This window comes from Apium graveolens, chromosome 4 (assembly GCF_009905375.1).
Source record: "Apium graveolens cultivar Ventura chromosome 4, ASM990537v1, whole genome shotgun sequence".
In the NCBI taxonomy this organism is placed as follows: Eukaryota; Viridiplantae; Streptophyta; class Magnoliopsida; order Apiales; family Apiaceae; genus Apium; species Apium graveolens.
In genome coordinates this window covers 108,155,018-108,167,084 of record NC_133650.1, presented here as the reverse complement: position 1 = coordinate 108,167,084, position 12,067 = coordinate 108,155,018, and positions in this window count along the sequence as shown.

Sequence of the window (12,067 nt, the reverse complement as noted above, 5' to 3'; positions counted from 1 at the left end):
TAAAACAAATACATACAACAGTGTATATCTGTATCAACGGTTAAGTAAAAAATCAACGGCTGTGACTTACTGAAAGTAACTGATGTGACACTTCAACGGATAAGGTAAATAGTTATCCGTTGATGACCAACACTATTTTATCCGTTGAGGGATAAAATTACCAGAATTGTATTTATCTTTTAACGGATAATGAACATCCGTTGATAGAACAATTTTGGCTTTCAACGGATAGGGAATATCCGTTGATAGGATAGGTCTTTCTTAAAGCCAACTTTGTTCTTGCAGCAAATTCATTTCAGGCTTCAATGCAGATTATATAGAGGACATAAATTTATGAATAATTAAGCATACCTAGATCACTTACTAATCTTGTGAATGTTGATTCATCAAGTGGCTTGGTAAATATGTCTGCAATCTGCTTTTCACTTGGAACAAAATGAAGTTCCACTGTACCTTTCATCACATGTTCCCTAATAAAGTGGTACTTGATATCAATGTGCTTGGTTCTTGAGTGCTGCACTGGATTTTCAGTAATGGCAATGGCACTTGTGTTGTCACAGAATATTGGAATTTTGTCAACAGTCAAACCATAGTCAAATAGTTGATTCCTCATCCATAGTATCTGTGCACAGCAACTACCAGCAGCAATGTACTCAGCTTCAGCTGTTGATATAGAAACAGAATTTTGCTTCTTGCTGAACCATGACACAAGCTTGTTCCCTAGAAATTGAGAGGTGCCAGTTGTGCTTTTCCTGTCTATTTTACAGCCTGCATAATCTGCATCTGAGTAGCCAATTAGATCAAAACCAGACTCTCTAGGGTACCAAATTCCTTGATTTGGAGTCCCTTTGAGATATCTGAAGATTCTTTTAATAGCCACTAAGTGAGATTCTTTAGGGTCAGCTTGAAATCTAGCACAGAGACATGTAGAAAACATTATATCAGGTCTACTAGCAGTTAAATATAAAAGTGAGTCAACCATGCCTCTATAACTTGAAATATCCACAGACTTTTTAGCCTTGTTTAATTCAAGCTTGGTGGCAGTGGCCATGAGAGTTTTTGCAGATGAACAATCCATTAAGTCAAACTTCTTTAAACGATCATAAATGTATTTAGTTTGACTAATGAAAATTCCACCACTAACTTGTTTAACTTGTAAACCAAGAAAATAAGTTAGCTCTCCCATCATGCTAATTTCATATTTACTTTGCATTAACTTAGCAAACTTTTTACAAAGCTTATCATCAGTAGATCCAAATATAATATCATCTACATAAATTTGAACAAGTATTTTAGAGCCATTAACATTTCTAAAGAAGAGAGTTTTGTCAACAGTACCTCTTGTGAAGTGATTATCTAGAAGGAATTTTGACAAAGTCTCATACCAGGCTCTAAGTGCTTGCTTTAGTCCATAGAGTACTTTCAACAGATAATACACATAGTCTGGATAGTTTGGATCTTCAAATCCTGGAGGTTGGCTTACATATACTTCTTCCTCCAATTCCCCATTTAGAAATGCACTCTTGACATCCATTTGATAGACTTTGAAATTGGCATGGGCTGCATAGGCTAGAAAGATTCTGATGGGCTCAAGTCTGGCAACTGGAGCAAATGTTTCATCAAAATCTATTCCTTCTTGTTGAGAATAGCCTTTAGCAACCAATCTGGCTTTATTCCTTATGACAATGCCATTTTCATCCATCTTGTTTCTGAATACCCATTTTGTGTCAATAGAACTCTTGTTCTTTGGCTTGGGTACCAGCTTCCATACTTTGTTCCTTTCAAATTGGTTTAGCTCCTCTTGCATTGCTAAAATCCAATCTGGATCCAATAGAGCTTCTTCCACTCTCTTAGGTTCCTCCTGTGATAGAGAGCTACTATACAGACATTCATCTTGAGTAGCCCTTCTAGTTTGCACTTTAGATGAAGCATCACCAATGATCAGTTCAAAAGGGTGATTCTTGGTCCATTTCCTTTGAGGTGGTAGATTAGCTCTAGATGAGGTTGCCTCAGTATTGTCATGATGTGAGATAGAATGTTGATTGGTTGAAACTCCCCCTGAGTTGCTGATCCTTTGAAAGGAATTAGGAGTTCTATCAACTGATGAAGTGAATTGATTATCCGTTGACAGACTGTGATCAACGGATGCTTCATTATGAACTTCAACGGATGATGCACTTTGTCTTTCAACGGATGCTACATTGCTTCTTTCAACGGAAGCTGAATTATGACTTTCAACGGATGCAGCATTCTGTGCATTATCCAAAGGCAGATTTTAAATTCTTCTTGAGATGCCTTCTTCATCATTCTCATCTTCACTATCATCACAATATATCTCAATGTTGTCAAATTTGAGTCCTTCATGATGTCCCTCATCTGTTAGTCCATCAATCTTTTTATCATCAAACACAACATGCACAGATTCCATGACAATGTTGGTTCTTAGATTGTAGACCCTATATGATTTTCCAGCAGAATAACCAACAAATATTCCTTCATCAGCCTTTGCATCAAACTTTCCTTTGTGATCAGATTGATTCCTTAAGATGTAACATTTGCAACCAAAGACATGCAGAAAGTTTAAAGTTGGTTTTCTTCTCTTGAATAATTGATAGGGAGTCATGCCTTTTGCCTGATTGATTAGAGAAATATTCTGAGTGTAACATGCACAGTTAACAGCCTCTGCCCAAAAGTAAGTTGGGAGTTTTGACTCTTCAAGCATTGTCCTTGCAGCTTCAATTAGTGATCTGTTCTTCCTTTCCACCACACCATTTTGTTGTGGGGTCCTTGGAGCTGAGAACTCATGCATGATCCCATTTTCTTCACAGAACAACTTCATGGTTGAATTCTTGAACTCAGTTCCATTGTCACTCCTAATATTCCTTACTTTGAAATCAGGATGATTGTTGACTTGCTTGATATGATTGATAATGATTTCACTAGCTTCATCCTTTGATCCAAGAAAATAGACCCATGAAAACTTAGAGAAATCATCAACAATCACTAGGCAATATCTTTTCCTTGAAATTGACAATACATTGACTGGTCCAAAAAGATCCATGTGTAGCAGTTGTAATGGTTCATCAATTGCAGATTCAAGCTTCTTACTGAATGATACTTTCTTTTGCTTTCCTTTCTGACAAGCATCACACAGTCCATCCCTTGTGAATTCAACTAGAGGCATTCCTCTAACTAAGCCCTTTTTGACTAGATCATTCATTGTCTTGAAATTCAAATGGGACAGCTTCTTGTGCCATAGCCAACTTTCAACTGCACTTGCTTTGCTGAAAAGACAAGTAATGGATTCTGCATCTGTAGAGTTGAAGTCAGCTAAGTACACATTTCCTTTTCTAACTCCAGTTAGAACCACTTTATTGTCCTTTTTACTTGTGACAATACAGGCTTCAGAATTGAAGGAAACAGTTGTCCCTCTATCACATAGTTGACTGATGCTCAATAAGTTGTGTTTGAGACAATCAACCAATGCAACTTCATCAATGATGATATTTTCTTTTGAAATCAAGCCATATCCCATAGTGAATCCTTTAATGTCATCTCCAAAGGTTATGCTAGGGCCAGCTCTCTCCTTAAACTCTGTGAGCAGGGTGAAATCTCCTATCATGTGTCTTGAACAGCCACTGTCCAAGTACCATAGATTCCTTCTTTTTCCCTGCACACAACAAAATCAATCAAGTTGATTTTGGTACCCAAGCTTCCTTGGGTCCAGCCTTGTTAGTCTTTTTCCTAGACTTCATTCCTCCTGCATCTTTTGACTTAGGTAACTTTGAGTCATCCTTGATCTCGGATGTGGTTGGTTGAAGTGTAGGGTTAGTCACAGAATCATTTAGCACATTTGATTGATAAGGCATAGATTGTGCAAACATGTTATTCCACATAGGCATATTGTATGGCATGTGAGGCATACTAAAAGCAGTAAAATAAGAATTATTAATATATGGCATGTTTGCAAAATGTGCATGAGGATTCTGATGAGACATAACAGGCATAGCATGCAGAGGTGACATACATATGTTAGGCATGGAGGGATTTGAAGACAAGGGAGCATTTTTAACAGATTTGCAATTATCAGATAGGTGATTAACACTTTTACAATGCACACAGCTTTTTCTAGGAGCATACCTATCAAGTGTGTAATTGTTATGTTTATTAATCCCTACCTTCCCATTTCTTTTAGATTTTCTTTTAGTTTCCTTCTTGTCCTCAACCAACTTAAGCCTATTTTTCAGCTGATCTAAAGTCATGTGTCCTATATTCACCTTACTGACATCTTTGGATGTGCTAGCTCCTTCTTTGACAAAGTTCTTGAGAGTTGAATAATTCTTCTTATTGAGATTTTTATTTTTAAAATTACTTGCCTGTTTTAATTGATGAGCCTTCAACGGATGCTCCTTTTCTTCCTTCAACGGATAACTTTCATCATCCGTTAATTCCACATCCGTTGACAATCCATCAATTAATTCTAACTCCTTTTTGTTTTTCTTCCAGGCATCCACATAGAATGATTCAATTCCCTGAACCTTGGCAATCTGAACACTAACATCCCTAGATGTTTTCCAGGCCTTGATTACATCTTGCTCACTTTCTAACTGTTTAGAAAGAATTTCTACTTTCTTAACAGCTTCTTCTAGTTCACTTTCAACAGTCAAGCATTTAAGTTTAATCTTTTCAAGCTCAATTACCTGATTCTCTAACACAACATTCCTATCACTTAAAAACACATTATTCTCTTTGATCCTAGTGTTTTCTTTAGCTAGTGATTTAAGGGAAACACGCAAATGATATAATTCATTGGACATATCATTTATGGCTTCATTGCATTCATGTTTAGAAAGCTGAGAGAGATCAGTAGTAATTACCTGGTTGCTTGATGAACTAGTTTCATTTTCATCAGAATTAGCCATCAGGGCTAGGTTGACATATTCCATATCATCATCTTCATTGACCCCATCTGCTGCCCAATCATCTTGAGTGAGAAAAGCTCTTTCCTTTTGTTTGAGCAAATCAAAATACTTCTTTTTGTAATTAACTTGCTCAAATTTATTTTTATCAGAGGTTGGCTTCCTACACTCACTTGCAAAGTGTCCACTAATGCCACAATTGTAACATTTGAACTTTGATTTGTCCACCATGTTTTTGTTTGGCTTAGTGAATTTTGTATTTTTCATGAACTTCATCTTTGCAAACCTCCTGGACAGAAAAGCCAGATGTTCATCAATATCATCAGAGTCATCCTGACTGGAATTGCCTTCATCCTTAGCTACTTGCTCTTTACCCTTGCTTGATTCTGATTTGCTTGTGCCAATTTTGAGACTTGGCATTGTCTTTTCCTCATTCCTGGCTTCAACCTTCTCACTGTCAGCTATAAGTGCAACTGATCCTCCTTTTCTCTTTCCCTTTTCCAACAGCTCATCTTGCTCCATCTCAAGTTCATATGTCTTCAAAATTCCATATAATCTTTCAAGTGTAAAGTCCTTATAATCTTGAGAATTTCTTAGAGAAACAGTCATAGGCTTTCATTCCTTTGGTAGAGACCTTAGAAATTTTAAATTGGAGTCCTTGACTTGGTAAATTCTCCCATACAGCTTCAATCCATTCAACAGTTTCTGAAATCTGTTGAAGGTATCATTCAATGATTCTCCTTCTTCAAAGTGAAAATATTCATACTGTTGAATGAGAAGCTGCATTTTGTTTTCTCTAACTTGCTCAGTGCCTTCACAGATAAGCTGCACAGTATCCCAAATTTCCTTAGCAGTTTGGCTGTTGATGACATTGTCAAACATATCTTGATCCAGGCCATTAAACAGAATGTTCATGGCTTTCTTGTCCTTGTGGACCTCTTCAATATCTTCAACAGTCCATTCTGCCTTTGGCTTGGGAATAGACTGTCCAACAGCAACTATTGCAGTAGCAGCTGTGGCCACCTTGTGTGGGATGTGAGGACCATTTTCAATGCAGTTGATGTAGCTTTCATCTTGAGAGAGAAAATATAAATGCATCTTCACCTTCCAGTGATGATAGTTATCTCTTTCCAGGATTGGAATCTTTACACCAATATCCTTCTTACTCATGATGTTAGCAGAATAGATCTTTAAACTCTTTGTATGTTAAGAGCAAACTCTGATACCAATTGTTATTCCCAGTGGACTAACAATGAGATTTACAGAAGGGGGGTTGAATGTAAATCTCAAAACTTTTTTAAGTTTTGAGCAGTTTCTAAGGCTAAGTGTTTTTGAGAACAAGTGTGTGAATTGCTTGAAGCTAATACAGACAGATATATATTCAAACACAAATGTAAAGAACACAAAGAACTTAAAAACTTTTCTGGAGGATTTGTTATTCCACCAGAGATGTGTTATTTCAGAAAATCTGTGACTCAAAGAATTAAATCACAGCTGCTTCCTAGTACAAACTAGATGATTTTCTCTCTGGATATTTCTAAACAGCTCAGGAAAATTCTTATCTAATTACTAGCTGCTACTTGGTTTATATATCACCAAGTTTACAAGTGAAGACAAAACTGTAAAATACAATTAAAAAGATTCTTCACATGTTTCTTCTTCATTTCTCTATCAAATGCAATTTAGGCTTGGTTGCGTGTTTGTTTTGAAAAACAGCATGTGAGCAATAATTACTGCACATTTCCCGTGCCCACTAACCACTATTTTTACTATATACTGCGTGACAGGTGTCTAATGTCGGTTCTGCTTCAAAATATAACCGTTGTAATTAGTGGGTGTATAAATAAGAGAGTTAAAAGATTTTACAATCTTTTACCTACTTTTCTTATTCTCTAATCTCTCTAATTCTCTCTCACTCTCTAACATTCTCTGAAGATATTTTCTTACAGGCATTTTATCAAACACCTTGTATACACACCATTTTCTCACTTATTTCTTTACAGTAATGGCACCAAAGGACATCATTTTTAATGGAGCCATGTTTGTTCCTAATAACTACATGGCTATTCTTTCTAAGGATGAGGCTCCTTCAGAACTTCATTTCGTCCAAGACTTTCTTGCTCGAAGTGAAATAGGCTATGCACTGACCCAACCCCAGGCTCTTTCAGGAACACATATACTGGAATTTTGGAGGTCAGGTGTTTATGATGATGGTGGACAACCTGGATCCCCAAGTATTATCTTTACAACAGGGGAGGATGAACATGTGGTGACTATGTCTATTGTTCGCCAATCTCTACATCTTCCAGAAGATTTTATTTTCAATTCAACAGTTGAGGAGCCAGCTCTTCAACAAATGATGGCAAATCTAGGCTATGAAAAGCCTTTGGCAAAGCTGGGATAATTGAAGAGACCCCACATCAGGAGGGAGTGGAGTTTCTTCTTTGACTGCATCACCAGAGCTTTTGCCAAAAAATGCTCCAATTTTGATGCAATTCCAATTCTTAGTCAACAAATTGGGTATGCTCTAATTCATCAGACTCATTTTGATTATGCCAGTGCTGTGATAGGTTCCATAGGTGATAGGATGATAGAAGATAGAAACACAGTTTATTTTGCTAGATTTTGTCAGCTTATATACAGTTTCTGTTATTCTGATGCACCTCAGAATTTTAGTGAGTCAATTCCACTATTTAAACTTTCCAAAAGGGCTTTCACTGACTTATTATCTACTGATAATAAGAAGACTGTACTAAGGCCCCTCTAAATTCCTCAATCAGTCAAACAAGTCTTAGTAAACTCTGACCCAAACACCTATATTGCAATATATCCTGATGTAGCACCAGTTCAACCTCCATCAATACCTACACAACCTACCACTTTACAACCACAACCTACCATCAGAACATATTTCAAACCAGCACAATCCTCTCACCAACAACCATCTGCTACAACATCAAGACCCAAACCTTCAAAAGTAACATCTGTTCCTAAATCTCCACCAAGGAGAAGAAGGATGATACTAAGGGATGAGTCTGATGAAGAAGAGGAGCACGTCCAGGTTCATGCATCAGAACCTGTGACAATTGAAGCTGAAAATGTGATTTTTCAGAAGGAAATAGAAGCTGAAGGGTGTGAAATTCAGAAAAGAAAAAGATCTGCAAACCCTGATGCAGATCATGTTTCTCTACCATCCATGAGTTCAAAGAAAATGAGAGCAGGAAGGCATTTGGCACAACCTCACTGTGAGAATACTCAAGAAGCTGAGGAAGGGGATCAGGAATCTCCGATCTCATCTGAATTAATTGTCATTGAAGCCCTTCCTCAAGCTAAATACACTGTTTCAGACACAGTGATCACACCTCCTGTCTCTCCTATTAAAGAAACAACAGTTGAAGATTCAGGATTAAGTCCTGAAATTGACATCCACAGGCTGAACATTCCAACTGTTCTCTATTTGGAAGCTCCAACTGCAGCTCAGCCATCTACTGTTACTTCTCCAATCTGACAGGCTGAGTTACCATCTACACCAATACTGGATCTGGAACCTGAAGATCAGAATTTTGATGAAGCTGCTATAGAATTTCCTTCAGTTACACAAACTCCGGTGTTATCAGAAAATGAGGAGATTCTAGCAAGTTCTGGAGACAGTGCTCCAGTTCATGCTCCTATTCTTAGAAAAGAGGAATTGCTTAAATTTAATGAAACAGATTCTCTTGTTCCTTGGGAAGAAACTCACAGAGGAGTTGAGTTGACGAAGAAGTGGAATGAATCTGATTTCATTCCAAGCTCTAAAGTTCTGACAGAGCATATTGTAAAAGTTGATGAGTTGTTGACAAACTCTGATTTCAAGCACCAACTCAAAGTCACAGCTCTAAGTACTAAAAACCTTCAAGGTCAACACTCCATTACTCATGAAAAAGTTGACAAACTTATGGAAAGAGCTGATAAGCTGGATATGGAGATCAAGCTAGACAAAAAGAGGTTTATCAGACCTATTCATGAGAATGTTGAAGCTATTGAGAAGGTTTAAGAAAAGTAACAGGCCCAACTTACTGAGGTCCAGGAGAATCAAACCTCTCAACAAGCTCAATTGAATGAAATTCAATCTTCAGTAGAACTTCTTCTCTCTCGAGTACTACCAGATGATGCCAAAAAGAGGAAGAAGGTAGTTAAGTCCAAATGCTCAACTAGTCAAATACTGAAGAAGAAGGATGATAAAGGTGATGACCAGGGAAACTTTGATAAGAGTAGAGGTCAGAGTCAAGGTCAAGGAAAATCTTCACAGAAAGTAATTTTTTATGTTAGCAAATCTTCTACATAGAAGAGGTCAAGTTATGATGTTGTGCATGCTAAAAGTCTAATGTCAGGTTCTGATATCCTGATTCAGTCTGGATCTAAAGACTCTCTGAAGTTTTTACAAACTCTGAAGCTAAAGGGAAAGCAGACTACTGTCTACTACAAAGATCCTAAAATTCAGACACTTGATGAAGAAATTGCTAAAAGACTATTTCTTAAGCATAATCCTGGAATAGATTTAGAGACTTTAAAGGAGGAAGAAGCTAGATTTGCAGCTGAGAAGACAAATCTAAAGTCTAAAGCTTCTGATGCAAAGAAACCTTTAAGGCCTAAGGTAAAAGGCATTGTGATCAAGGAAAGGTCAAATTATGAGGCTTCAAAGCCCAAGAGAAGATCACAAGTTGATCCCAAGGATAAAGGGAAAGGAAAGATTGATGAACCAACAAAGCCACAAGAGATGAAGATTCCTCAAATCCTGATGAAACCTGTATGCAAACTAGTTCAAGTATTTGATGATGCTGCTGTAGTAGATGAAACTGTTCAAACCTTGAAGAGAAGGAAGATAACTGAAGAATCTAAGAAAACCTCTAACACAACTCAAGTTATTCAGAATGAAGAATAGCAAGCTACAGAAGAAACAACAAATTCTTATCAAGTCATCAAGACATCAACCTCTGACAAAGCTCAAGTTGATTTGAGCAAATTGACAGTTACTGATAAGAGAAAACTCCTATGGAAGAATGTTAATCCATCAGATCCTAAGAAAAGCCAATTTCTATCTGATTTCATAACTGTTGGATTGAAAGCCAAAGAAGCAAGAGACAGAGCTGTATTAGGTTCTGAAGAAGCCAAGATCAAGACAAGAGTTGAAGTACCTACAAGAGATCCATTTTTATTGACTGACAAACCTCTTGAAGAAGTTACACAGAAACACCTTGATCAGGTTATAATCTGTTTAAGTGGTACTGGATGCTCATGATAAGCATAATGTGAAAGAAAATCTGATTCTATTTCTTGAAGATGGAAGAACATATCAAAGGTCAGAATCAGATGTGCTGAACAAATCTCTGAAAGAACTTCAATTCTTTCATTATCTTTTGGAGATAAAGTCTGAGATAACCAGGAAATGGTCAAATTTCATCATAAAGACCATAAGAGATAAATCAATAATTTCTGGATCAAGGGTTACAGAATTTGTTCCAAACATAGTTGAAGATGATGGAAGTGAAATTCCAATGAAGAAAAATTCTGCTAAACTCGAAGTGATTCTGAAAGAGAAATGTCTGTGCTATACTGAAGACTATTTCTAAAGAGAACTTTGGATTCAATATGACAGCTAGAAGACTATTTCTAATGAAGATTGAAGAACTGAGGAGTATTAGAGCCAAGGATGCACTCCAAAAGACTCTAACTATTCCTTACACTGGAAGTAGAGTGCATCTAAGGCCCTACTAGCTGATGGAATTCATGGATGATAAGGGAGTTAGAAAATTGTTCAGATTAAAAGACTAGTTGAGCATCTCTAGCAATGAGACTCTTCTGGAAATGCAAGGAATGCTAAATCTCTCAGAATCTGATGAACTGGAATTCCACAGACAACTCCAAAATTAGATTGAAGAAAATAACAGAAAGCTTGGAAAGAGATCCAGATCATCAAGGAAATAGATCAATCTGCTCAGGCTAGAGGAGCACCTTAAAAATGACTGTGAGCAAATCTTTGTACATTTTGTTATTTGCAGCACTTTACAGTTTTATCTACTTTCATTTAAATTTGTATTTTTAGAGTGTTTTGTTATCATCAAGTTTCTCTTAATTTATGGCTACAATTCTAGTAGACATAAATTGGGGGAGATTGTTGGGAATATGTTGTGAACTTGATGATTTCATTAAAAAAACACCTTAGTAGATTCAACTTAGTAAATAATGTAGCACTCAATGGATAAGGAATATAGTCCCGATAGATGACTCAATATAGTCCCGACGGATGATGATTTGATATCCATCGAGTGAGTAGCTTATGTAACAATAAGTCATGTAGCACATTTCTGCAAACACCTTTGTATAGATTCTATAGTAGCTTATGAATCATGTAGACTGCTAGTAGATGTGCAGAATAGGTTGATTAAATGTAAATAGATGATGTCTTGTAATTCTGCACAAATAAAATAGAGTCAACTGTTAAATGGCTACCCAACGGATGATCAACAAAGCTACCTGACGGATGATCAACAAGGCAACCCGACGGATGATCATGTACCCGACGGATGATAAATTCAAACATCTATTGACAGTGACAACACAGTCACATACGTCGAGTATATGCAAAAGGAATGTGGAAGCCTATTCAACTGGGTTTTTGAGAAGAAAGAAGCATTTCCATTTCCATGCTATTATGAAGATATTCAAAGATGCTGGAATAGAGTAATGAAGCAGCATAGTATTAGACTTGATAGGTTTTGTTTTATTATCTTGTCTTATTACTGTGTAATCTTGGTGATATATAAACCAAGAGTAGCAAATAGAACAACAACAAGACTAAGCAAGTATTTTTTCTTAGAGAAAGAATTGAAAGTTGAACCCTTTAACATTTCTCTGTAAGTTTAGTTGTTCTTATTTGTAAGCAGCTGTGAGCTATTCAAGCTTCACAGAGTTCTCTTAATATATATATATATTAATCTAGTGGATCCATTTAAATCCACCAGAAAGTTTTAAAGACTTGTGTTTTTATTACTTTGTGTTTTGATTCATATTTAACTTGTCATTCCGCACTTTGCAAATCAAAACACTGACATATATATTTTAAGTTATAACATTTTATAATTCAGAAAAAGTTTCAAGAATTCCATTCA